The 24984-nt window shown below is 44.8% G+C and overlaps 1 long non-coding RNA gene across 1 annotated transcript in view; it reads right to left on the bottom strand.

Moving 5' to 3' along the window:
• Positions 1 to 4391: 4391 nt before the first annotated feature.
• The window catches only part of LOC142486775 (uncharacterized), a 28834-nt gene continuing 8241 nt past the window's right edge, over positions 4392 to 24984 (bottom strand). The window contains exons 2-4 of the long non-coding RNA XR_012799058.1: positions 7339 to 7451; positions 6002 to 6141; positions 4392 to 5281 (exon numbers count right to left, since the gene is read on the bottom strand). This is a non-coding gene — a long non-coding RNA (uncharacterized LOC142486775). The remainder of the gene's footprint in view (positions 5282 to 6001; positions 6142 to 7338; positions 7452 to 24984) is intronic.

Here is a 24984-nt window from a genome sequence, read left to right as displayed (position 1 = left end):
GAAACATGACCTTCTGGGGAGGGGTATATAATGGGTACTGGGCCTGGTGAGGTGGGTATAACGGGTACTGGGCCTGGTGAGGTGGGTATAACGAGTACTGGGCCTGGGGAGGGGCGTATAACAGGGTACTGGGCCTTGGGAGGGTTGTATAACTGTGTACTGGGCCTGGGGAGGTGGGTATAACGGGTATTTGCCCTGTGGAGGGCGGTATAACGTGGTATTGGGGATGGGGTATAAGTGGCACAGGAGCTCTTGCGATACAGAGTATCACTGTCCCTGGTTACAAACACTTCATGTCTCCTGCAGATCAGGACACGCACGAAGGTGGTGCCCTTTGTGCCACCAGACGACGAGGCGGGCTACGAGGCGGACGACGAGGCATATGACAAAGCGGGCGTCAAGTGGAACAATGAGGTGGGCTACAAGGCGGCCGATGACGCAGACGTGGTGTACGATGACCAAGGAGCATACGACAGGTGTGGCCGGATCTGCTGCTTCACCTTTTTTAGGTGGAGGAGAAGACCCCGGGAGCAGGTAGGAGAATACGAGAGGTGCGGACAGATCTGCTGCTTCACCTTTTTTAGGCGGAGAAGATGCCAGGAGCAGGTAGCAGAGGAGCCAGGGCGTAGATACAGGGGTATTCTAGGGGCCCTGAGAAGTTGGTTTGACCGCAGGAGAGGCAGATAAGATCAGGAAGGCTGAGGGAGGGGCAGGTACTAGAGGGAGATAGGGATATTGGGCGTGAGAGGGTGAGAGAGAACAAGGAGCAGGGCCAGAGCACGGGTTTCATGCGCCCAAGGCAAAACTTAAAATTTGTGCCCCAGTTGTATAAAAAATAATAAGATAAATAAAATAATAAAATAAACAGTGGCGTAGCTATCGGGGCTGCAGGGGGTGCGACCGCACCCCAGCGCAACGCAAAATAAAAATAAAAGGGCGCCAAAATACTGGATAAAAAAAAGAATAATAATTTTAAAAAAAAGATAAATAAATAAAATAATAAGAGGAAAAAATAATAATGATTATTAATGCGCCCCTAGGACCTCTGCGCGCTAGGCGACCGCCTAATGGCCGGCCGGCCCTGCGAGGTATGCGGGAGGAAAAGGGGTGAATGGGATAGATATGCAGGGGGATGGGGGAGCAGGTGAGTTATACACAGGGGCACAAGGGCCCCATCACCTGCATCTCTATATACTGAGTGTGCCCCTGTGTATAACAACGCTGATCTGTGCTGCTCCATCTGATCTCACTGCGCAGTGATCCAGGGACCATCCGATTGCCATTTAATGGGGTCAGGAAGGAATTTTTTTCCCCCATTGCACAGCAGGGGTTATGTTTCGCCTTCCTCTGGATCACAGCAACAAACTGCCCTTTGTGCATGAATTATCAGTGAGATCTTTATACACCCTGCATTGGTCTTCACCCCTTTGCTGCCGGAGGGGCCTGCAATGCATTGCTCTGCGTGTTACTATATCGCTCTGCAATGTGCTGCAGGCCCCTCCCAGCAAAGAGATTCATTATTTCAATAAAATACTCTCTTTAATCAAACCTATGTGTAGTGTCTTTTCTATCCGTTGTATCTATTGCTAACAGCTCAGTGATTCTTCCCCAGGACGCTGCACTAGTGTCACGCTGCCAAGCCCGGGTGTGAGGGAGATTTATAGGGTCACATATACACTTCTGCCAAAACACGAGTGCAAACAGGAAGCCCCTCTGATCTCATATCTTTTATTACACAAAACGGTATCTAAAAAGGTAAAAATAACATACATGGGATTCTGCTACAAATATCTCTCTAATTACAAACCAATTAGCAAATCATTCAGATTAGTCGAGCGAAAAGAAAGGGTTAAGTATCTCATGTACAGTATATGCAGTGTAGGCTGTTCTGCAGCATTACATGCAGGGGACAACGTTTAGGGGATATAAGTAATGCTGATCTCAGAGCTGACCGGCTGACCTGCTCTACCGGCTGACCGGCTGACCTGCTCTTCTGGCTGACCTGCTGACCTGCTCTACTGGCTGACCGGCTGACCTGCTCTACCGGCTGACCGGCTTCTCTTCTTTCAGCTAAATGACCTAAATTGTGGCCCCTGTATCTCCCAATTAAACGTTTTATTGGCATATTCTTGTTTGACTCGTTCTACACTGGCGACACACTTTATTCGAGCTCGGCTAGTCCCACGAATTCGGGTATACCCGGGTGTATTGAGGTTTGTGACTGTTTTCTGCCCGAGTGCATTGAGGTATTTTCCAGGCAGGGATTGAAGCATTTTATTCCCGCTGGCTGCAATACTGCACAGTATATATATATATACTGCATTACAATTCATAAATTTATGCCATCTGGTAGACACGCGAAGCATTGCAGCCTATTATATCCTAATCATTATCATTTAACAGATCAGCCGCCCGTCAGCCAGGCATGAACCCAGGCTGGGAAGGCAAACGCAACGGGGCTTGTCAGAGGTGAGGAGCGGCGCATTCCAGGTATCTGCCAGGTACATACCGGGTATTTGCTCGAATAAAGTGTGTCGGTGCAGTATACAGACATTTTCTATATATTCATTGTGGGATTTGATAACATCTGTAAGATCTCTCAGAATATCACATTCTGTACGTTTGTGTTGAAGATTTTTCCATTCTCAATTTACTTAATATTAGTTTTTGGCATCAATTATTTATATCGAGTCCAAAATACCTTTATACAGAATGCTGTTCCCTTTAGCCCACAAATGCTGCTTCATTAAAGCCCATGGGTGGCACTTTATGCATTCTCAAACTTTTAGGCAACATCCCTAATTTCCAAAAGTGGGATTAAATCTGTACATATTTAAATGGTTAATTTTCTTACTCAGACTCCTAAATCCCTCCCCAAATATATCCGTTTCACATAAAAGTGTGTGCGCTTCTCCTTCCGCCTAACTGGCACGTCGTCCTTACGGGCGCCACTCCTTGCAACTCCACGCTGCCCTCCAGTGGCAAAAGAAATAAGATACATTTACTATACTCGTCTGGCAGCTGCTCCCGTATAAGGTGGGTAACTCTGTATTAGGGGTCTTGGTAGACTATATTTTATACTTATGTCGGATAGATGAGGAATTAATATTCCTAACGGGTTATTGTGAGAGGCCTCAGATCTTATCCTACAGTATATGCACGTAGCCCTCGCCTCTCTGACCTTGAACACGTACTTCAATCTGATTTTTTGAGACTTGAAACTGGATTTCTTAAAACAAACTGATTTTAAACACTGACAAGACTGTAACAATGGTATTTGGGACCAGAACTAAATTGCTAAAGCTGCCAATGACAGAGCTTCAGATAAAAACCAGCTATAATACCATCCTAGCCCCTGTTACTTGTTTGAAATATCTGGGCATTCAGCTCCCATTTAACATTTGGGTTGCACATTGATACCCTGACATCCAAATCCTATGCCAAACTAGGTGTACTTTACAGGAACAAATCCTCCCTAAGGCCCTCATGCAGTAATCGCCTACAGCGATTCAGTAAGCCCAGAGAAGCTGGCGATTAGAGCAAAAATAACCGGTTTTTTTTTTGCCGGAAAATAAATAAATAAATAAAATCGGCAGACGCGCGGTGATAAGCCACTTTTCGGCACTGATCGCCAGTTTTTCAAACACGCTCAATTCTATAAGCCCTGATCAGCTTATTGCGGCTGATCGCCACTTTAAAATTGCTGTTTCTTCTCCAAATTGTCCAGCCACAAAAGTTGGCAAGAAGGTGGGGTGAAGCTGCGATGAAAATAAAATGCATGTGTCCCAGAGCTGATATCCATTAATATCAGCACCAGAGACCCCCGGCATGAATCCGATGCATAAAAAATGCATTTACAGGCAACTTCATTACCGCCAAGGCAATGAAGGGGTTATATACCCGTGCCAGACTTATTGCGGGTAGCGGGGGTGGGTGAAGGTGGTATTTGGCCCTGGGTGGGTGTTTAGGCCTTGCCAGGGGGTTGCGGGATGACAACCTCTTCTTTAACTTAGCGGTTAATACCGCTAAGCTAATGAAGGGGTTAACCCCTCCCGCTACCCCCCCACCCGGTAGGCCTAAACACCCATCCTTGGGGCCAATACCCCGTTCACCCACCCCCGCTACCCACAATAAACAAAAATACACATAACAGCCCCACTGGCCACCTCCTAGGTCCCTAATAAACCATTACAATATTCATAAAACCATTATTTTGTTTACACCCAGGATTATTACATGGGATTAGGGCTATGTTATTCAGTGAGGGGTTGTATGTTTTTATTCGTAGGGACAGGCAAGGCCGGAGCCAGATGGGGTTCTCCTGCCTCTGTCCTCCCTGTCTCCTGACCCTTCCTGTAGCCGGACAAAGAAGAAGAAGCAGGCACACGGTCTTACTCAAAGGAGGTTTAATATGCCATAAAGTCCAACGTTTCGGCAGTCAAGGTGAAGGCTACAAACACAAGAAACAGTCACAATATATACCACCCCCCTGATACTCACCCCTCCCCGCTCTGCCACATAACCAGGATGTTGACGCCCACCTGATGATGTCAGAGCTACCATATGGAGCCCCCTAGTGACGTCAGACGTCTAGGTCTAAATCCCTGGCAATACAGCATAGAGCTGTCTTGGAGGACTGCAGCCACAGCCACACCTCTCCCCAGACTGAACACTCCCCCATGATGACGTCAGCGTGACCCGGCAGTCAGGGGGGGTAAGGGGGGGCGGGCGTGCACCAATCAAGACTGTACTCACAGGGCTGGACAAAGATGTATCCGTGGCCATGGGATCAGTGTCAGAGCAGGGAGGAGTGAGACACTCCTATAAATCACCCTGAAAGGGTAAATAAACCACACACCAAAATATTAATAAAGCATATGTGCACAAAACTAATACAGCAATATACTATTAAAAACATGTGACTGTATACTGTACTGCTGATGACATCAGTATAATCCTGCAAAGTTACAGTGAAATTCCACATAAGAATATGCAGTACATCAGTATTTAGAATATACTAGTGTGTATACCTAGGTCAGAAATGTGTACACACAACCAGGGGGGGGAGGGGAAGGGAGGATGGGGAAGGGGGAGGGAGGATGGGGAAGGGGGAGGGAGGGTAAAGGGGAGGGAGGGGAAGGGGGAGGGAGGGGGAGGGAGGGGGAGGGAGGGAAAGGGGGAGGGAGGGAGGGGAAAAAAAGAAGGGAAAAAAACACACAAAAATGATAATCTTCCCAATTGGTAAGTGCAGAGTCCATGGATGGTGCAAGATCAAATATGCCTGTAGAAAGACAAAAAATTACCTTCTATTAAGGAAGCATTTTAAATTCTGTTGCTCATTAAGACCCATACCGTTGCTGGTATTTAAAGTATGTATCCAGAATGCTTCACGTCTCAATAAGAAAGTCTCCCTATCTGGAGTGCCTTGTCTAGGTGCTACTGTCTCAATACCCATGATGCGTAAAGAGGCAACATTATGATTGTGTTCCACACAGTGTTGCACAAGAATAGAGGGATCCGTACCTTTTCGAATTACACTTTTATGTTCAATGAACCTTGTTTTTAACATTCTTATGGTCTTAGCCACATAAAGAAGACCACATGGACACTTTATTACGTACACTACATATTCAGATCTACATGTGATTCTATTTTTGATTTTTATGATCCTCCCGCTTTGGGGGTGACTGAATTGACTACCGGTAGTCAGACTGTTACAGACCGAGCAGCTCATGCATCTAAAGTTACCCGGTCTGCCACCCTCCAGAAAATGAGGAGTTCTGTAGTTACCCTCATTATCTGCATGTATCAGGCTATCCGCCAGATTTCTCCCTCTTTTGAATGCCACCATTGGTGGTACACAGCAACTTTCATATAATATATCATCATTTTGCAGAATATGCCAGTGTTTAAGAATGGTAGATTTAATAAAACCACCAGCTTGACTGTATATAGTGGTAAATACAAGCCCGTCCTCCTTCTTATTTTTGGTAGCACTTACCTCTTTATCCAGTGCCCGATCTAACACAGCAGGAGGATATACGCAGGAAGATATCCCCTAGTCAGGAATCTACCACGTAGTTCTCCAATAGCTGGTTCAATATGATCCTTCCTGCTCGTGATTTTGCAGACCTGGACTTTCTGTGAAAAAGGTAATGCATCAATAAGAGAAGGAGGATGATGGCTATCTGCCCTTAAAATTGCATTTCTGTCTGTATCCTTTCTAAAAAGATCAGTATGTAACTCCCCATTAGTCTGTGTAATGAGGACATCTAAAAAAGAGAGTTGCTGTGTACTCCATGTATTAGTGAGGAGGACCGGTGAATGGAGACCATTAAGATACTAAAAAAAAGATAACAGCTGATCCTCCGTACCTGTCCATATGAAAAACATCATCAATATATCTGTAATAGCTTTTAATATGCACTAAAAAGTCTGATTTGTAGATGTACTGCTCTTCGAAATGTGTCATGTATATGTTGGCGTAAGCAGGGGCCATATTACTGCCCATTGCTGTCCCCTTAATCTGCAGGAAGAAATCACTCTCAAATCTAAAATAATTTTTATAGAGAATGAAATGTAAAATGAGCATAATGTATTCAATTGGAACAGTATCACTATAATGGCGAATGAGGGTGGCCGTGATTATCTCAAGACCTTCAACATGGGGGATTATTGTATAAAGGCTAGACACATCTAAACTAACCAGAATATGATTAGTCCCATCACCAGGTGAGTTTTTTAATTTGTCAAGGAAATCAAACGTGTCTTTGATGTATGAGTTGGCTGTCTGTGCTATAGGTTGTAGAAATGTGTCTACAAATTTTGCAAGGGGTTGATTTAATGAATTAATAGCAGCTATAATAGGCCGCCCCGGGGTATTGTTTAAATTCTTGTGTATTTTGGGCAAGGTATAGAAAATAGGGCATTTAGGATGCAACATAGATAGAAACTCAGATTCAGGCTCTGTTATCCACCGGTTATTAACCCCCATTTGGATAATTTCCTTAATTTCTCTCGCATAGTTAAAGGTAGGGTCCCTATCCAATTTAATGTAGCAGTTAATGTCACTCAGTTGTCTGATGGTTTCAGCCTTATAATCTGAGTAATTCTGCACTACTGGGGCACCCCCCTTGTCCGCACGCTTAATAATAATCTCATTATTATTAGTCAACATTTTTAATGCTTCCTTTTCCTGAACAGACATATTGTATGTAGCCCTATGTTTGTTTTTTTTGTACCTTGCAAAGTCCCCCTTAACCAGTCGTATATATGTGCTGACTGATTGATTTTTAAATGGCGGGACAAAAGTGGATTTGAGCTTGCACATTTTGGTACCTTGATAAGAAGCCGAATTATCTGTCCCTTGCTGGTCAGTGGCCAAATTAACTGTCCCTTGTTGTTCATAGGAGGATTACCTGTTCCTGGTTGGATATTGGAATGCACCGATTCTGTAGACATGTTAGAAAAAATGATTTAAGGTTTAATACACGTTCAAATTTAAATAGGTCAACCTCCAAATCAAAATCATTAAACAATGTAGTAGGTACATATGAGGGCCCCCTAGCTAAGACAGACATTTCACATTGATTAAGAGTGTAATCAGACAGATTAACAACCAAGGTGTCCATACTCATTTCTGCTCCATTGTACGTAGGGGATAGGGTGATCTTCCCTTTCCCCTGGACCCCGCGTCTAATTTTCCTTTTCCTTTCTCCTTGTCCTTGGATTGGCCTAAAAAAGGGGCCGGACTTTGGCCTCTCTGACGTTCTGTTGAGGAATGGGCTTCAGAGTCACTGGTGTGGACTTCTTGGACTCCCTGGGGTGCTCTCCCTCTTTGGTTCTTGCGTTGTTTGGGGTCTTGCTTCAGCCACGGGTATACTCTTCCATCTTTATAGTCATTAACAACTTTTTTGAATTTCAACTTCTTAAAGTGAATAAGATCACTTTTAATTTTTTTCCAGCTTGGTCTTAAGACTATCCAATGATTGTACAACGTCCGTACCAGGGCTAGACTGTTCAATGAGGATTTCAACTTTGAGTATATCCTTCCTTGTGTGGCTAAGTTGTTCCCCCACCTCCTCAATAACCAAAATATTCAAGTCCAAAGAGGCCCTATTAAAGCTGCAGTTCAGTCTTTTTTTTTTTTTTTTACTTCAATAGTTTCATGTGGGCAATCTCTAATTACCTAAAGAACTGTATAGCAGCAGGTCAATTCGTTCTCCATGTATTGATAGGCAAAATTTGGTGACATAATTAGTGAAGGGATCTGTTTTTCTTCTGCTTCTGTCTCTCAGTGGAAGCTCATGAATATTCATGAGCACTCCTGCATTGACATGTGCTAGAGGGAGGGCAGGGCTGACAAAGGGGTGGGAAAGGGCTTGTGACAGGACATGAAGGGGCAGTGCCTTAGCAAATGGCTGTTAAAATAGAATAGAAGAAAATTGGTCTTTCAAAGTTGTTTTTTTAAAAACAGAAAATGCTAAAAGTATTTTTTCTTACTACAGAACTGATTTATTAAAAAAAAACACACATGCAGGATATTGACTGAACTGCAGCTTTAAAGCATTGTCCTGCATACAGATCAGAGGCGAAGAATGGATATGGATATCCGATGTGAAGCCGGAAATAAGACCGAGAACAATACCGAAAAGACCGTTTCGAGTGATGAAATAGCCGTCACTGTGTAACTCTTCCAATTACCTGCAACTTCATGCAAAGAAATAGCAACGCTTGTTTTTAACGTGTTAGCGCCAAGGGGGAATTCAACTGCTGAGAGATTAAGGGAGTTACTCACCCAAACTCAGCGACGCTTCTGTGTCTCTGTGATAACTCCCCCAGGACATGCCTGGAAACCAGAGGTAACTCAATGTATTTTTGATAAATAGAAACTTGACCTCGGAGACTGTGAGACCCCCTCTCCTTCCCCCCCTTCCCTTGGCTTCCCAAACCCCACCATAACCAATACACAAATAACCACAAACACGAGGTCTGGCGGCCGCTGCTTTTTAGTAAAACTTCAATTAACCTAATTAGTGCCAACCCCCTGCCAGAGTGCTCGCTCATTGGGTAAAGGCCAAAGGTACCCGATCCAATGGCCTGTAACTCCCCCCTAGCCGGGCCCCGCCTGTCTGGCGAGAATGGGCCCAGGAACGCACGTGTAAATGAGCCGCGCCCACTCGCCACTCCCAGCCACCTTTTATTTTATTTCTGTTATTCATTTTCATTGTGTATTTATTCTTTTTTTTCTTTTAAACACGTACAACCAACATATTTACCAGTATTCACAATAAAGGGCAGGGTGGGCGGGACTCCCATGGCAGGGCGTAGACTGACCCCGTGCCTCTGTCTAATTCTAACCTCCCTGGCCCTTCCCCCGGCTGTGTCACGTCACTGCCAGAGGGGGGGGGGGGGGGAAAGCCGGGGGGGACGTAGTCCACACTCACAGGTAAGGGAGAGCCTAGTCCCTCTGGTCATAGCGCCCGGTCACCGAGGGCTCAAGGCTACTTTTCTGGGTTATTTTGAAACGAGCTACACTGGGGAATATTTAGGGGTCTCCCCAAACAAAGAGAGAACATTTAGGGGTCTCTCCAGACACAGAGAACCCCACACACTCAGATCTGAGGTTTGTGCCCCTATTAGGCCTGGGCCTATTAGTAAGTTCAAGCTCGCTGAGGTGGGCTGAGCCGCGCTGAGCAGATGCACAAACCCCCTGCATCTGTCATCAGCGCGGCTATAGTTTCCCCCTCCGCATGCGTGCTCATGCGTGCAGAGGCTCAGAAACTTTGCCGAGACAGGCAAGTTTCAAATTTGCCGCTCGGGGAAGCGAAGAAGCGGTCACGTGACTAGCCCCGCTTCCCGCTCCGCCTCCTGACACGCCTCCACTCTGCCTCTGCTCGGCCTCCACCCCGCCCCCAGAGCGCGCTCACTGCCTCGCCTGCAAGGACAGAAAAAAAGCACAATTTTCAGCAGGCGAGGCAGAGCAGAAGCGCGGCTCAGCGTGGCTGAACCCTCTATGTCCCAGGCCTTACATGGGGGGGGGGAGAGAAATACATAGAAACAAAAATAAGGAGGGACAGAGATAAATAAAAGAGGTAAGATTAAAGGGGGAAAGAGAGACTGACAGGAGAGGGAAAGGAAATGCAGAGAGTAGGGAGACTTCTCACTCAAGGTGATGAAACAGCTGTGACACATGGACACCTTCTCTGGGAAACCTTCCACTACCCATGTGACATTACACCTCCACCGTAGGGGGTCCTGCGTCTGGGGAGGGTGTGTGTAAAGGATCCTGGGGAGGGACGTATAACGGAGTTCTGGGGAGGGGTATATAATGGGTACTGGGCCTGGTGAGGTGGGTACAACGGGTACTGGGCCTGGTGAGGTGGGTATAACGGGTACTGGGCCTGGGGAGGGGCGTATAACAGGGTACTGGGCCTGGGGAGGGGTGTATAACAGGGTACTGGGCCTGGGGAGGGGTGTATAACAGGGTACTGGGCCTGGGGAGGGGTGTATAACAGGGTACTGGGCCTGGTGAGGTGGGTATAACAGGGTACTGGGCCTGGAGAGGGGTGTATAACAGGGTACTGGGCCTTGGGAGGGGTGTATAACAGGGTATTGGGCCTGGGGAGGGGTGTATAACTGGGTACTGGGCCTGGGGAGGTGGGTACAACGGGTATTTGCCCTGTGGAGGGCGGTATAACGTGGTATTGGGGAGGGGGTATACACTGGCGACACACTTTATTCGAGCTCGGCTAGTCCCGCGAATTCGGGTATACTCGGGTGTATTCAGGTTTCTAATCGTTTTCTGCCAGAGTGTATTGCGTTCTTTTCCGGCAGGGATTTAAGCTTTTTATTCCGGCTTGCTGAAATACTGCAATGCCGTGAAAATACACATGGTGGCGCTTGCGAGCTGTTCTCTGTGAAGCCGTCCCCTATAATGAATTGTAATGCAGTATATACTGTATACTGTATATATATATACAGTATATACTGTATAACAACAACCCCTATAAGCCCTAACATACAGTACTGTACACATACAGTACTGTATACTGTATGCATATACATAAATGATACTACTGTATGGGCGGCGGGGGCGTGATGTGTTTGCAGCAGAGAGAGATCCGCTGCTCTCTCTCTGCGCAAACATCGGCACAATATAAATTATTTGAAATACATTTTTATTGATAGTGTAGATGTGCAGGGGGTCTCCGGAGCTGAACCGCGTTGGTTTTAGGTCTGGGGACCCCGTGCCCCCCGAGATACAGGCCCCTTTAGGGGGTGCCGGTATCCCTCTGCTTGGTTTAAAGGTCCGATCACGTGACCGCGGCCTCTAAACCAAGCAGAGCAGAGGGATACCGGCACCCCCTAAAGGGGCCTGTATCTCGGGGGCACGGGGTCCCCAGACCTGAAACCTGTGCGCTTCTGCTCTGGAGACCCTCTGCACATGTACAGTATCAATAAAACACATACAATATACAGTATAAATAAACACTCGTTCTTTACCTTAGCGGCTATGCGCTATGGTAAAGAAGCATCATTTCTGTATTTTAATAATATTGTACAGTGAGCAGGGGGTTCCCTGAGCCAGAAATTAATGCTCAGGGACCCCCCCTGCTCCTGCTCAATATTATTAAAAATACAGAAATGCTGCGTCATTACCATAGCGGATAGCCGCTAAGGCAATGAAGGGGTTAAGGCATAATAAACAATTAATACATTCAATACATATTATTCACGTCTGTGTTAAAACTCCCTGCCTTCTCTCTAATCTATGTAAAACCCCCTCCCCCTATTCTCGCTTTTAAAACGCCCTGCCTTCTCTCTAATCTACAGTATGTAAAACCCCCTCCCCCTATTCTCGCTTTTAAAACGCCCTGCCTTCTCTCTAATCTATATAAAAAACCCTCCCCCTACCCCCCTATCCCCCTATTGTGTGTGTGCGTTAAGCTTCCCTGCAATCTATGTAAAAAAAACCTCCCCCTATTGTGTGTGTGTGTTAAATCTGCCTGGCCTGTGTTTCTGAGTGCTGAGTGCTCTGCGTTAATGGCCCCGATCACGTGATCGCGGCCTGTAAACCAAGCAGAGCAGAGGGATACCGGCACCCCCTAAAGGGGCCTGTATCTCGGGGGGCACGGGGTCCCCAGACCTGAAACCTGTGCGCTTCTGCTCTGGAGACCCCCTGCACATCTACACTGTGAATAAAACACACACATCATTAAAGAATCATTCTTTAGCTTAGCGGCTATGCGCTATGGTAAAGAAGCAGCATTTCTGTATTTTTAATAATATTGTACAGTGAGCAGGGGGTTCCCTGAGACAGAAATCTAATCTCAGGGGACCCCCTGCTCCTGCACAAAATTGATTTTAATGTAGTGTCTGTATGGAGAAGTGTTTGGTTGTAGGGCAGTATGCTTTTGATAACCCTTCTACATTTATTTGTACTGTATATTGGTTTATCATGGGTGTGTATATAACGTGTGTATATATATATATATATATATATATATATATACTGTATATCTCTCTCTCTCTCTCTCTCTTTCTCTCTGCTTGGTTTAACAGGCCGCGGTCACGTGATCGTTGCTTTTAACGCAGAGGGATACCGGCACCCCCTAAAGGGGCCTGTATCTCGGGGGGCAGGAGGTCCCCCGACCTGAAACCAGTGCGGTTCAGCTCCCGAGACCCACTGCACATCTACACTATAAATAAAAATGTATTTCAAATGTATTTATTTGTATTTATTTATTTATTGCGGGGATGCTGTGTGTGATTATTTTTTATTGTGTCTAGCGGGGGTGGGTGACGGGGTTTGATTTATAAATGTGAGTTTATAAATAAAATAAAGAATATTATTTCTAGGGGCCTTAGAACAGAAGTTCCCACGCCAATTGCGCGCTCATTGCTCTTTTGTTACAATGTTGCTGGTCTTGCGGGTTTGCAGTCTGGCAGCAAAAAGCAGTTTGTAGTACTTTATATGAGATAAATTAAGCAGTTCTTTTATTGCTGAAGTCGCCACCAAAAACTTTTATTTACAAATACAGTACAAAAAACGTGCAACACACAACAACATACAGTATCCTTTGTTTAAGTACAGCAGGTACTATAGGGTAAAACATGTACTGTACAGTACAGCACAACATTACAGTATGGTCTCACTGAAAGTCCTCCCCATTTTCCATCCAGGGCCGATTCCTTGCATGGCGCAAAACGCCATTAATGCAGTCTCTTACGCCTCTCATTACAGGATCTGTAACAGGGTAATAGCGCTGCATTTCTTCCACAATCTTTTTCCTTAAATTAGAAGGAAGGGCCTTTTTATGGCGATTCCCATCGTAATTTACTTTGAACACCCACTCGCAGTACAATGTGTAGGGAACATGGTGTTTAAATATGATCAAGGCATACTTGTGTGGTATACCAGCACTCCTCACCCTATACTTCTCCCTCAGCGCCGGTGTCAGATCGCACAGCGAGATGTCGGGCTCTGATTGTATGCGAGCGGGTGTAGGAGGTCTTTTGGGAGCGGGTGTACTTGAGGCGACGGGCAATGGTAGGGTGTCTGGGAGGAAGCTTTCCTCCGGTAGTGGTCGCCGGGTTGTCTCCTGGCGTGGTCTTGACGGGGTTGTCATGTCCTCCTCAATAGCATAGTACACTGCATCTTCTGGTGGAGGGGGTGTGCTTGGTGATGGAAGGGGTTCGAAGGTACCATGCATCACATCCATGTCACCCCCCTGCTCCAGCGTCGGGGAAACAGGGGCATTAACACCGAGCAAATAATGTATGCCCGCTATGTCAGCCTCTATCTTGTCCATCCGTTGATCCATCCGTTGCTCCATATGTAGCATCCGTTGATCCAGCCGTTGCTCCATTTGTAGCATCCGTTGCTCCATATGTAGCACCGACTCCAGAAGCAGATCTAGCTTTGCCAGCACACTAGAATTCCCGGGGAGATCCACACTTAGCCCATTCAGGATCCGGTCTAACGAGCTGCTTGTGCATGGCATCTGGAGATCTGGGGGGATGGGTGCAACGGAGGATGAGATGGGTGTTCTCTGGAGAGAAGCGGCATCGATGGAGAGTGGAGGAGGTGACCTGGGGATGCCCGGTACAGGAGAAGCTGCAGCGTCGTCGAAGAGGGATGGAGAAGGTGACCGCTGGATTTCCGGGAGAGAAGCAGAGTCGTCCAAGAGCAAAGGAGACAGTGACCCGTGGATTTCAGAGGCAGCAGCATCTTCAGATGGAACCGGAGAAGATGGGGGTGGAGAAGCCGGGCTGAAGATTTCCGGGACAGCTACAGCAGAGTCGTCGAAGTTTATGGGAGCAAGTGGTCTGCGGATTCGGTGAGTTGGCTGCCATTCGTCTTGCGTACCGAGCACAGTACCGTATTTCTTCTTCACATAATAAGGCTGACGTGTTTTAAAAGCCTTAGCCTTTGGGGTCAGCAGAAGGTTTTCTTTGTTGGCCTTAGCCTGTCGCTTTGCCTTTGGCTTGGAAACGGTAACTGCCTTTCTTTTTTTCAGTGTGGCAGGCACAGCAGAGGTGAGATGGTTCTTTCGTCCATAGAACCGGGGATGCTCCATGTAAGCGGGAGGCACAATGCAGTATCTGGACAATGGCTCAAATAAAGATCAGCAAGTGGTGGGCTATGCAACGTGTACAACCTTTTATGCATGGCGGCCAGGTACAGGTGTTGAAAGTGGGTGGTCTGTAATGTGAGTCATTAACATATAAATACACCATCCATTTTGTGGATTCACTGCACATTGAATACACATCGACTAAACATCGAATATACATTCTTGTGTTTGTATTTCTTTCTATTCGCAGCAATGCCTGTTAAGAAGATTTCAAAGGATCTCAGCATGAGAATGAAGGAGATGTACACGAGCGGAAAACGAATTGCAGATATCCAGCGCTGGTTAACTGCTTCTGGCCTCGTTGTGCCATCAAGCACCGTGTGCTATCATGCACAAGGAAAAAACAGAGACCGCAAAAAGGCACCAAGGGTAACAAATGCGTAAGTATACTGTATTTATAAAACTTAACCAAAAAAAATATAGAAAACTGTAGTGTACATCTACAGTATACCGTATTTATATAGTATATTTATATTACAACAGTATATAGTGTATGTGTGGTCAATTTATATTTTTTGTGCAGCAGTATACACTTTTGGTATATTGCAATTCATCTTACAACGGAATATACAGTATATGATGTGTATTTATTATGATATAACAACAGTATACCGTATTTATATAGTATATTTATATTACAACAGTATATAGTGTATGTGTGGTCAATTTATATTTTTTGTGCAGCAGTATACACTTTTGGTATATTGCAATTCATCTTACAACGGAATATACAGTATATGATGTGTATTTATTATGATATAACAACAGTATACCGTATTTATATAGTATATTTATATTACAACAGTATATAGTGTATGTGTGGTCAATTTATATTTTTTGTGCAGCAGTATACACTTTTGGTATATTGCAATTCATCTTACAACGGAATATACAGCATATGTGTATTTATTATGATATAACAACAGTATACCGTATTTATATAGTATATTTATATTACAACAGTACACTGGCGACACACTTTATCGCAGTGCGGCCAGATCCGCAAGCCGGGAGATTTCCCGGCTTGCTAGTGGCCGCCCCTCGGCGTGCCGCGCGTCATAGACGCGCGGTCACGCGTCATCGGGAGCCTGCGCCCCCTGCACGCGTGTCCAAGGGCTCCCCGAGGGAGCCCTGGTGTCCCGCGATCGCGGGACAGCGGCAGGGGGTTCCGGGGGACCCGGCGGACCCGGCAGCGGTAGGGAGAGCGCCCCGATCGGAGGGCGCTATTCCGCTGCTTCGGCGCGCGCCCGTCACACTCGGGCGCGCGCCAGGCTACTGCTGCGGCACAGAACGGGCAAATGCTCGAATAAACTGTGCCGCAGCAGTATATAGTGTATGTGTGGTCAATTTATATTTTTTGTGCAGCAGTATACACTTTTGGTATATTGCAATTCATCTTACAACGGAATATACAGTATATGATGTGTATTTATTATGATATAACAACAGTATATTTATATAGTATATTTATATTACAACAGTACTGTATACTGTATATTTTGTCTATTTATATTTATAGTACAGCAGTATACATTTTTTGTATATTTATATTTACTGTATATTACAACATTACATGTACAGTATACAGTATACATTTTATATTGCTGCATATTAATAACACAATATAATTTCTTTGCATTGTAGGGAGACTACTCTTCTGGTGGACAGAATAAGTGAGGAGAATGATGAGAGGAGCGAATTAAGGGTTAAAAACACTCTGCAGGAAAACCACAATCTGACTGTATCCGAGAGCAGCATAAAGAAGATGAGACGCAGAATTGGATGGAAATATGGACGTGTGAGGTTAGTACTGGTCAGTACAGGAGGTACTGTAAAGTAAAAGTGTTGTTTTGCAAACTGTACTACGCTGTGACGCTAACATTTTTTATTCATTGTCATTACAGAGCGTACCCCATGATACGGGACGCAAACAAAATCAAAAGAGTGCTCCAGGCCCAGGCATGGATCGACAGCGGTGAGACTTTCCAGGATTGCATCTTCACTGATGAGTCTACTGTGTCGCTGGAGAGATTTGCAAGATTTGCGTTCCACAAAAAAGGCCGCATAACTTTGAAGCCGCGGCCAAAACACCCTGTGAAGCTGCATGTGTGGGGTGCCATCTCTAGGCGTGGACCGGGATGCATTGTCGTCTTTGAAGGTACAATTTCTCAAATATAATGCCGCCTAATGCACTGTACTTGACTAGTGTTGCCTTACCGTATGCACTGTACTGTACTATTGAGCACTTTTCTTTTCTTGCTATAGGAATCATGAATAAAGATTTCTTCCAAGACAACATTGTGCCCGTGATAGTGCGATACATCACACAACACTTTCCCAATGGTCATCGCTTTTACCAGGACAATGATCCCAAGCACACCGCGTCGACGGCGCATATCCTTGAGCGCGGCATCAACTAGGTGAAGACGCCAGCGGAGTAAGTGCAGTAGACCGTGTCCCATTTATGTTCCCCACTGTTTGTACTGTGTACTGTATCTCTTAAACTAATTGTCCTTTCTTTCCAATCACAGATCGCCAGACTTCAATCCGATCGAAATGGTCTGGCATCAGCTGAAGGACCACATCCGTAAAGTGGCGAAACCCTCCAAGAAGGACGAGTTGTATAAAGCCATAATGAGTTTTTGGAACGATGTACTCACCGTGGAACGATGCAATAAATATATAGACCATATTGCCACTGTGTTGCCCATTGTCATCGCGCGCAATGGGCAAGCATCAGGAAAGTAGTACAGTGCTGTAGTATTGCACAGTAAGTACAGTATGATACAGGTAAGTATGGCACAGATTTTTTCTTTACCAATAGTCAGAGTATACAGTAGTTCCAGTATACAGTACAGTAGACTAGTTTGACAGTACTACAGTAACTGCCTACTAACTGCTCCATTTTTTTCTTTCCAGAGAAAGCTGCACCAGCCACCTACTGTACAGTAGTTCTACCATAATACAGTACGCACATACAGTACAGTAACTGAACAAAGTTTTTGTTTTCTTGTCGTTCCAGGAAAAAGGGTGCCCAAGGGGGAGGGGGGGCCTTGTGTTCCATCAAATCTGCTTGTGCAGTCAAATGTACAGTATATAAACAGCAGTAATGATGTACACAAAACCTTTCCTCTCTCAATGAACTACTGTACCGCAGACACAATGAGGATACTGTTACAGTATGAAGGGAAAAAGAACAGGATGGGTTATTTAACATTACAGTATACTGTGCAATATTTATACTGTATATTTATATATACTGTATTTTTATTCTAAAGGTATTCGAGAATGTACTCTACTGTATAAGGACCTGGTGACTTTCAACCCTCTCAGACACACAGAAAGGATTATTTCACATCACTGTATATTTATCCTGTATATTTTCAGTAATTTAGAAGCAGTGGCTGTTCTGAACAGCCCAGGGCCAGATTAACAAAACAATGGCTTGGATTGGATTAGCCAGACGATTGATGCTTGGCCAGGGAGGGATTAAAAACTCTAAGGGAGGGGGTGGGTGGTGTAGCTGTAGGATTGTACTGTGTCAGTATTTCCAACGGCAGGTCACCCTAATAATTGCATGAATAAACCCCCAAAGACAAGGCCCAAATATAGTACAGTATACTGTATACTGCATATACAGTACAGAGCTGTGTACTGTATTATAAATAAATAATCATACAGTACTGTACAGTATGTATTATTGTGTGTTGATGTTTTGAATTGCTGTTAACTTGAAATGTTTCACCATTGTATTGTACTGTATTTGTAAATAAAAGTTTTTTGTGGCGACTTCAGCAATAAAAGAACTGGTTAATTTATCTCACATAAAGTACGTGAATACGACCGCAATCACCATTGTACAGTAAATGGGTGCATAGGATGGAACGACAGGTGCTAAAGGGGTATAAATATGATACTGTATTTATCAGTGTTGATCAAAGAGAGTTGATCAGAAGGATTCCCCTTATATACAGCACTCTATTGTCATTCATACAGTACTGTATACTGTAGTAAAGGGTAGACAACAAATGGTCTTGCAGTATACTGTATTACTAAAAATCTGTCAGGTTGACCAGAATCACTGCGGATATCGGAAAATAATACAATTTTATTAATTCTACGTAGAATTAATAAAATTGTATTATTTTCCGATATCCGCAGTGATTCTGGTCAACCTGACAGATTTTTAGTAATACAGTATACTGCAAGACCATTTGTTGTCTACCCTTTACTATACTGTACTGTATGAATGACAATAGAGTGCTGTACAGTATATAAGGGGAATCCTTCTGATCAACTCTCTTTGATCAACACTGATAAATACAGTAATTTATCTCACACTCAGTACTACAATACAAACTGCTTTTTGCTTGCAATAAACAAACAAACAGGGAAGCGCTATATGAGTTAGGATCAGGCCCAGCAGCCACTTTATGTTGAAAACCACATATGAAATGAGCATAAAATTGCATGAATAATTACACAAAAATATATAAAATAAATAGCACAAGTCTCTGACAGAGAGAAATTGTCCAGGTGGTGTGGATACAGGTTAATGCCCCTGTCTGATAGGACAGACTCGGGCAAGAATGGCCTGTGAGAGGTGAATATCCAGAATGGTAGCTGGGATGGAAAGCGCTACCAACTGTGCAGGTATTGAAGTGTGTAGAAATGGGAAGGTGCCGTAGGCATCAAATGTGGAAAGCGCTCACCCAGACTTCATACACTTCGCGCTTTTTGCTTGCAGACTGCAAAGCCGCAAGACCAGCAACATTGTAAAAAAAGAGCAAAAAAAGAGCAATGAGCGCGAAATTGGCGTGGGAACTTCTGTTCTAGGGCCCCTAGAAATAATATTCTTTATTTTATTTATAAACTCACATTTATAAACCCCGTCACCCACCCCCGCTACACACAATAAAGCGGGCACTTACAGTACAGTATACAGTATATTTATTTCTCTTCATGTATTTATTTAGATTTATTTATTAATTGTGGAGCTGCTGTGCGTGAGGGGCCATGGCCAGGATGGGGGGGGGGGTAACGGTACAGTATGTGGGTAGGGGGTGAGGGTGGTTAGACCTCACAGTACATTATGCACATTGGGTCCCCCCCCCCCTCCCCACATTTACAGTACATACACTGCACGACATCAATGCAGGGAGGGTTTACCAATGCAGGGAGGGTTTACCAATGCAGGTAAGGCTTTAGGCCTTTATATCTCTCTCCCTTCATTGTAATCTGCTTAACAGAAACATTAGGGGGGAAGGGGCTTTAGGCCTTTATATCTCTCTCCCTTCATTGTAATCTGTTTAACACAAACATTAGGGGGGAAGGGGCTTTAGGCCTTTATATCTCTCTCCCTTCAGTGTAATCTGCTTAACAGAAACATTAGGGGGGAGGGGGCTTTCAACAATGCTGTGTACTGTATAATGTATAAGGTTTTTTACAATTAGATAGATGTAATCCTTGGTATTGTAAGGGTTACTGTAGCTTTGGTTTTAAATTGTGTTTTCTGGTTGGTACTTACACAGTATATATTGATTTTGGTTTACTTGATTGGTTAAAATACTGTAGTTGACTTGTTTGGAAGTGTTTGTATTTACTGGTAGAGTAGCTTGCAATTATATTGTTAACATTCATTTGCAGAATGTACAGTATATGGTGCATAGATTTAATGCTATGCATCATTTACAGTATACAATGTAAATGCAATGTACTGTGTGGATTGGAATGTTATGTTTTATATTGTAAAATCAGTTAGGATTATTAAATGGATTATTATTATTATTGTCTGTACTGTATAGAGATGCGTTATTTGTAGGACAGTATGATTTTGATAACCATTCTACATGTACTGTATTTGTATATTGGTTCATCATCTGTGTGTATATACTGTATACTGTACACAGTATATACTGTATATGTACTGTATAGGGATTGTTATTATATATACTGTATAATGTATATATATATATCCAGTATATATACAGTATATACTGTACAGTATACTGTATATTTATTTCTCTTCATGTATTTATTTATTTATTTAGATTTATTTATTAATTGTGGGGCTGCTGTGCGTGATTTTTTTTTATTGGGGGTGAGGGGGGTGTTTGGCCCTTGGTGTGAGTTTAGGACTTGCAGCAGCAGCACAATTAATAAATAAATGTAAATAAATAAATAAATGACAATAAATACATTTAAAATACATTTTTATTGATAGTGTAGATGTGCAGGGGGTCTCCGGAGCTGAAGCGCACAGGTTTCAGGTCTGGGGACCCTGTGCCCCCCGAGATACAGGCCCCTTCAGGGGGTGCCGGTATCCCTCTGCTCTGCTTGGTTTACAGGCCGCGATCACGTGATCGGGGCCTTTAACGCAGAGCACTCAGCACTCAGAAACACAGGCCAGGCAGATTTAACACACACACACAATAGGGGGAGTTTTTTTTTACATAGATTGCAGGGAAGCTTAACGCACACACAATAGGGGGATAGGGGAAGGGGGTTTTATATAGATTAGAGAGAAGGCAGGGCGTTTTAAAAGCGAGAATAGGGGGAGGGGGTTTTACATAGATTAGAGAGAAGGCAGGGAGTTTTAACACAGACGTGAAAAATATGTATTGAATGTATTAATTGTTTATTATGCCTTAACCCCTTCATTGCCTTAGCGGCTATCCGCTATGGTAATGACGCAGCATTTCTGTATTTTTAATAATATTGAGCAGGAGCAGGGGGAGTCCCTGAGCATTAATTTCTGGCTCAGGGAACCCCCTGCTCACTGTACAATATTATTAAAATACAGAAATGATGCTTCTTTACCATAGCGCATAACCGCTAAGGTAAAGAACGAGTGTTTATTTATACTGTATATTGTATGTGTTTTATTGATACTGTACATGTGCAGAGGGTCTCCAGAGCAGAATCGCACAGGTTTCAGATCTGGGGACCCCGTGCCCCCCGAGATACAGGCCCCTTTAGGGGGTGCCGGTATCCCTCTGCTCTGCTTGGTTTACAGGCCGCGGTCACGTGATCGGACCTTTAAACCAAGCAGAGGGCTACCGGCAGCCCCTAAAGGGGCCTGTATCTCGGGGGGCACGGGGTCCCCAGACCTAAAACCAACGCGGTTCAGCTCCAGAGACCCCCTGCACATCTACACTATCAATAAAAATGTATTTCAAATGTATTTATTGTCATTTATTTATTTATTTTTTGGCGGCTGCTGTGTTTTTTTTTATTGTGGGTAGCGGGAGGGTGGGTGAATGGGGTATTAGCCCCAACGATGGTTGGGGAGGGCTTGCGGGGGTGGGGGGGTAGCGGGAGGGCTTAACCCCTTCATGACCGTAGCGATATTAACTGCTACGGTCGTGAAGGGGTTAAGTGCACCCGCAACCCCCCCCCCTCCCGCAAGTCCTAAACTCACACTAAGGGCCAAATACCCCCCTCACCCATCCCCACTACACACAATAAAACGGGCACGGTGGGTTAACCCCTTCATTGCCTTAGCGGCTATCCGCTATGGTAATGACGCAGCATTTTCCGTATTTTTAATAATAATGATCATGAGCAGGGGGGTCATCTGGCTCAGGGAACCCCCTGCTCACTGTACAATATTATTAAATCTCTCTCTCTGCTGCAAACACATCTCGCCCCCAGTATGTGCAGTAATTTACTGAACATGTACTGTAGAATAAATGCATAGTTTATTTATTCGGGTTTATTACACAGTATACTGTTCGGCAGGAAAACATCAGCATACTGTACAGCACAATATTACTGTATCCATCGAAATCCCCCCATTAGCCGTTTTCTTTACTGAGGAAAAACAAAATGAAAAGTTTTAATGTACAGTAATGGTCAGCCCCCTAAAGAAGTACCCAGCCTGCCCCACCAAAATAATACGGCAACAATACAGTACTCACCATACTGTATTACTGAATTTCCCATTCAGCTTGCGCCTTCGCCGGGCCACTGCCAGTCCAGCTTTCATCATCACCCACGTCGATAGTTAGCAGCGGGACTAGCCCACCTGTAGTCAGCGGGAAATCGCTTAGGTACATGCAAGCTTCATCAAAACTGGCCGCGAAATCCGACTCAGGGTTGCCACTGACGGCGGGGCCATCATGATAAGCTGGTGCTGGTGCTGGTTCTGGCGCATTGCTTGGCAGGGACTGTCGCTTTACCCTTCGCCTTTTGCCGCCTCCATGATCATAGATACGGGAAAAACCCTGTGACACACACCAATACCCTCCAACAAATTGGGGCTCAATACGGTGAAAACAGGGGTCACTACATAACCTTTTCCTTATTGCCCGCTTCCACAAATGAGGAGTTGGCAAAAATCTGTAAAAGTCATAGTTTTCGATAAAATACTGATAAATTTGAACAACTGTTGCCATCTAATCCTCTGTTGCATTAATAGCGGCCCATATCAAATAAGCATAACTTCTGTCAGGTTTTTGGAACACGGGCTGCATTTGAACACTCATGTCTCAGGAGAATAGTGTAAGCGAAAATGGTCTTTGTCTTTATTTAATACAGTATGTAAAGCCTAAATTGATACATTTTTTGCAACGTCTTGTTTCAGTCTCAAGGACAAGTTACACAATAGCATACTGTACTGGGATAAAGTATCTTTTTTTAAACGAAACAACTTGCAAAGCCCACACATTACTTAAGTCATGAGTTTATGCCATCTGGTGGACAATCGAAACATTGCAGCCTAGTAAATCATTCTCATTATCATTTAACAGATCAGGCCCCCGTCAGCCAGGCATGAACCGTGGCTGGGAAGGCAAACGCAACGAAGCATGCAAGAGGTGAGCAGCGGCGGATTCCAGGTATCTGCCAGGTACAAACCGGGCATTTGCTCGAATAAAGTGTGTCGGTGCAGTAGGTGGCACAGGAGCTCTTGCGATACAGAGTATCACTGTCCCTGGTTACAAACACTTCATGTCTCCTGCAGGTCAGGACACGCACGAAGGTGGAGCCCTTCGTGCCACCAGACGACGAGGCGGGCTACGAGGCGGACGATGAGGCATACGACAAAGCGGGCGTCAAGTGGTGCGAAGAGGTGGGCTACAAGGCGGCCGATGAGGCAGACGACGAAGCGGATGTCAAGTCTGGCGACGAGGTGGGCCATGGCGAAGGAGAATACGAGAGGTGTGGACGGATCTGCTGCTTCACCTTTTTTAGGCGGAGAAGAAGCCAGGAGCAGGTAGCAGAGGAGCCAGGGCGTAGATACAGGGGTATTCTAGGGGCCCTGAGAAGTTGGTTTGACCGCAGGAGAGGCAGATAAGATCAGGAAGGCTGCGGGAGGGGCAGGTACTAGAAGGAGATAGGGATATTGGGCGTGAGAGGGTGAGAGAGAACAAGGAGCAGGGCCGGAGCGCGGGTTTCATGCGCCCGAGGCGAAACTTAAAATTTGTGCCTCAGTTGTATAAAAAATAATAAGATAAATAAAATAATAAAATAAACAGTGGCGTAGCTATCGGGGCTGCAGGGGGTGCGACCGAACCCCAGCGCGACGCAAAATAAAAATAAAAGGGCGCCAAAATACTGGATAAAAAAAAGAATAATAATTTTCAAAAAAAAAAAAGATAAATAAATTAGAAATAATAAGAGGAAAAAATAATAATGATTATTAATGCGCCCCTAGGACCTCTGCGCGCTAGGCGACCGCCTAATGGACGGCCGGCCCTGCGAGGTATGTGGGAGGAAAAGGGGTGAATGGGATAGATATGCAGGGGGATGGGGGAGCAGGTGAGTTATACACAGGGGCACAAGGGCCGATCACCCGCATCTCTATATACTGAGTGTGCCCCTGTGTATAACAACGCTGATCTGTGCTGCTCCATCTGATCTCACTGCGCAGTGATCCAGGGACCACCCGATCGCCATTTAATGGGGTCAGGAAGGAATTTTTCCCCCCCCATTGCACAGCAGGGGTTATGTTTCACCTTCCTCTGGATCACAGCAACAAACTGCCCTTTGTGCATGAATTATCAGTGAGATCTTTATACACCCTGCATTGGTCTTCACCCCTTCGCTGCCGGAGGGGCCTGCAGTGCATTGCTCTGCGTGTTACTATATCGCTCTGCAATGTGCTGCAGGCCCCTCCCAGCAAAGAGATTCATTATTTCAATAAAATACTCTCTTTAATCAAACCTATGTGTAGTGTCTTTTCTATCCGTTGTATCTATTGCTAACAGCTCAGTGATTCTTACCCAGGACGCTGCACTAGTGTCACGCTGCCAAGCCCGCGTGTGAGGGAGATTTATAGTGTCACATATACACTTCTGCCAAAACACAAGTGCAAGATCTGTCATATCTTTTATTACACAAAACG

This window comes from Ascaphus truei, unplaced genomic scaffold, assembly GCF_040206685.1.
Source record: "Ascaphus truei isolate aAscTru1 unplaced genomic scaffold, aAscTru1.hap1 HAP1_SCAFFOLD_986, whole genome shotgun sequence".
Lineage (NCBI taxonomy): Eukaryota > Metazoa > Chordata > Amphibia > Anura > Ascaphidae > Ascaphus > Ascaphus truei.
This window is presented reverse-complemented; position numbering and strand designations above follow the sequence as displayed.